Here is a 3,883-nt window from a genome sequence, read left to right as displayed (position 1 = left end):
AAGGTGCTCCTAGATGGCTCAGTCAATTGAGCAGCTAACTCTTGCTTTCAGCTTGGGTCACGATCTCCGGATCATGGGATCGAGCCCCATGTCTGGCTCTGCACTTGGGGTAGAGTCTATCTGGGATCCTTTCCCCACCCTCTCCCTCTGCTCCGCCCCTGCTCATGCTCACTCCTTGCTCGCTCGCTCTCTCTCAAATAAATAAATAACTTCTTTTCATTCTAGGATAAAAAAAATAAAATTCTAGGGTAAAAATTGAAGGGTTGCCTTTTTACGAAGATGGCGCCAAAAGCTAAGAAGGAAGCCCCTGCCCCTCCCAAAGCCGAAGCCAAAGCAAAGGCTTTGAAGGCCAAGAAAGTGGCGCTGAAAGGTGTCCACAGTCACAAAAAAAAGATCTGCACATCACCTACGTTCCGATGACCCAAGACTCTGCGTCTCCGAAGGCAGCCCAAATACCCTCGAAAGAGCGCCCCCGGGAGAAACAAGCTTGATCACTATGCCATCATCAAGTTCCCCCTGACTACTGAGTCAGCCATGAAGAAAATAGAAGACAACAACACACTTGTGTTCATTGTGGATGTCAAGGCCAACAAGCACCAAATCAAACAGGCTGTGAAGAAGCTCTATGACATTGATGTAGCCAAGGTCAACACCTTAATCAGGCCTGATGGAGAGAAGAAGGCATATGTTCGGCTGGCCCCTGACTATGATGCTATGAATGTTGCCAACAAAATTGGGATCATCTAAACTGAGTCCAGCTGGCTAAATCTAAATACAGTTTTTTCATGATAAAAAAAAATTAAAGGGTTAAGATGATCTTGGGGGCACGTGGCTGGCACAGTCGGCTGAGCATCCAACTCTTGGTTTCGGCTCAGGTCGTGATCTCAGGGCTGTGAGGTTGATGCTGCACTTAGCTCAGAGTCGGCTTGGGATTCTCTCTCTCCCTCTTCCCCTCCTGCTTCTGCTCTCTGACTCTCTCAAAAAATAAATAGGCAAAATAAATCTTTTCTTTTCTTTTTTTTAAATTATGTTGTGTTAGTCACCATATAGCATATCATTAGTTTTTGCTGCAGTGTTCCATGATTGATTGTTTGCATATAACACCCAGTGCTCCATGCAATACGTGCCCTCCTTAGTACCCATCACTGGGCTAAAAAAAAAAAAAAGTGTTTAAAATGATCTTGAAAGATAGTATGTCATACCAAATTAGTCACTTACACCAAAGAGCAAATTCATTCACTGTGTTATTTAACCAGTCACAAAGCCAGGCTCTTAGACTGGAAAAATGGACAAGTGTTGAATGTGGCAACAAAGTAAGTAATTTCCCAAGTACTAAGAGAACTGCCCAAGACCAGATCTAGGTAAGCGGCCACGGTGGAGCTTCTGGGCACCCAGCTTGCAGAACAAGCAGAAAGCTCTAAACAGAAGGAGATGAAAACACAGGAAAGCTGGTGTCATCATTTCACCTGTGTCTAGTAAATTTCCTCTGTCGATAGACTTATGGCTGCTCAAATAACCTTCTTGAGGCCAAAAGACTCTTACGCCCTGTGTTTTCAGACATCTCTGTGGAAGTCCCTGGGATGAAAAAGAGAACATCACACTTGCTCAGTCCTATGATCAGGATTTACCTACATGACCCACAGTGAACACAAGTCAATGAAGACTCCTCTGTTTCAGATGCCGAGAGATCAGCAGTGTTTATTTACCCTATATTGATTATGTTTCTTGCTATAAGATTTGAAAGAGCTAAGGAAATGCTGATAAAAGTGTGGCTTATCCACAGTACACTGAAAGGTCTTCTCAGTTCTCATTTTTGAGGATCTACTTAGCAACTCCGATACTATAAGTTCTCTGTTTATAAATAGGAAACAATCTCAATCACAACATAACCACTTGATGAAGATGAATAAATTGTGTAAGGCAGGGTCACTGAAGTAAGTAAATAGGCCTGACTCTAGTTCAAGCTGTAGCCAATATTTTTCTTTTGTTTTGCTTTGTTTTTTATTTTTTTAATTTAATTTTATTTTTTTCAGTGTTCCAGAATTCATTGTTTATGCACCACACCCAGTGCTCCATGCAATATGTGCCCTCCATAATACCCACCACCAGGCTCACCCAACCCCCCATCTCCCTCCCTTCCAAAACCAAAACTGAAAAACAAACCTGGGGGCATCACGTTGCCTGATTTCAAGCTTTACTACAAAGCAGTGATCACCAAGACAGCATGGTACTGACACAAAAACAGACACACAGACCAGTGGAACAGAATAGAGGGCCCAGATATGGACCCTCAACTCTATGGTCAAATAATCTCAACAAAGCAGGAAAAAATATACAGTGGGAAAAAGAGAGTCTCTTCAATAAATGGTGCTGGGAAAATTGGACAGCTATGTATAGAAGAATGAAACTCGACCATTCTCTTACACCATACACAAAGGTAAACTCGAAATGGATAAAAGACCTCAACGTGAGGCAGGAATACATCAAAATCCTAGAGGAGAACATAGGCGGAAACCTCTTGGACATTGGCCACAGCAACTTCTTTCAAGACATGTCCCCAAAGGCAAAGGAAACAAAAGCGAAAATGAACTTGTGTGCCTTCATCAAGATCAAAAGCTTCTGCACAACAAAGGAAACAGTCAACAAAACAAAGAGGCAACCCACAGAATGGGAGAAGATATTTGCAAATGACACTACAAAGGGCTTATATCCAAGATCTTTTTTTTAAGATTTAATTTATTTGTTTGACAGAGAGAGAGACAGCAAGAGAGGGAAAACAAGCAGGGGGAGTGGGAGAGGGAGAAGCATTCCTCCCGCTGAGTGGGAAGCCCGTTGCAGGGCTCAATCCCAGGACCCTGGGATCATGACCTCAGCTAAAGGCAGACGCTTAATGACTGAGCCACCCAGGCACCCCTATAGCCAACATCTCGAAAACACTGAATTTTAGTTTCTACTGACCTGGATTCTGACACCTCAGAGATTCTGAACTCATAACCATTCTTTTCCTTAACTTTATTCTTGAGTATTCTGTCACAGTGAGTTACACGAGATATTTATGTGCTCCCGAATGTGAGTTGAGAGTTTGTCTTTGTCTTGTGTCTTGAACTCCTTCATCACCTTTGTCCTTAAAGCATAATTTAAATGACAAAACTACGGCTCTCGGATCTAGTGAACTTGACAGGCCTTTAAAATGTCACAGTCCTGCAGGCTTCCTAACAAGGCAAAACACATAAACTGACAACCACCCTGATTACCCATGGCAACTCTCCTCGCCAACCAGGACTAAAGTTTAAGGCCTTTGGGATCTTTTGCTTCTTGTCTGATCTGATCCCCAAACCATTCTTGTATCAAAATATTGAAAGAAATTAAGAAAGGAAGGAGGGAGGGAGGAAGGGAGGAAGGAAGAAAGAAAGAGGGGTGGGGAACTGCAACCTGAGCTGTTCAAAAGTACCGGTGACTTTTTGGTTTTGTCACCACCACAGCTCAAAAGTACCAACTTCCTCTGAGTTGAACTAGCATCTCATTCTCTTCCACTTACGTCATCCCTCTTAATCCCTTTCTACCTTCAATACTTCATGAGCTGTCAAAAATTACACCAAAGATAATATGGGTATAGTAAAAAAGATGCAGCGTATAAAAGACTAATGGCAAAAAAACAAAGGTGGTCAATGGCAACTCACAGTGAGTTTTAAAAGTGGACACTCAGGGGCTTCAGGGTGGCTCAGTCGGTTAGGCGTCCAATTCTTGGTTTAGGCTCAGGTCACAATCTCAGGGTCATGAGACTGAGGCCTGTGTCAGACTCCGCATTCAGTCTGCTTGAGAGTCTTTCCCCTCCTTCCTCTGCCTCCCCCTCTGTTCCTTTCCCGCTCACTCTCTATCTAAA

At 43.2% G+C, this 3,883-nt stretch overlaps 1 pseudogene; it reads left to right on the top strand.

Moving 5' to 3' along the window:
* The first annotated feature begins 266 nt into the window (after nt 1-266).
* On the top strand, nt 267-799 carry LOC116857844 (annotated as a pseudogene).
* The last annotated feature ends 3,084 nt before the right edge of the window (nt 800-3,883 follow it).

Source organism: Lontra canadensis, unplaced genomic scaffold (genome assembly GCF_010015895.1).
Source record: "Lontra canadensis isolate GAN:19392208 unplaced genomic scaffold, GSC_riverotter_1.0 scaffold127, whole genome shotgun sequence".
NCBI lineage: Eukaryota > Metazoa > Chordata > Mammalia > Carnivora > Mustelidae > Lontra > Lontra canadensis.
The sequence above is the reverse complement of the archived record's forward strand: the minus strand, read 5'-3'. Positions and strand labels throughout refer to the sequence as shown.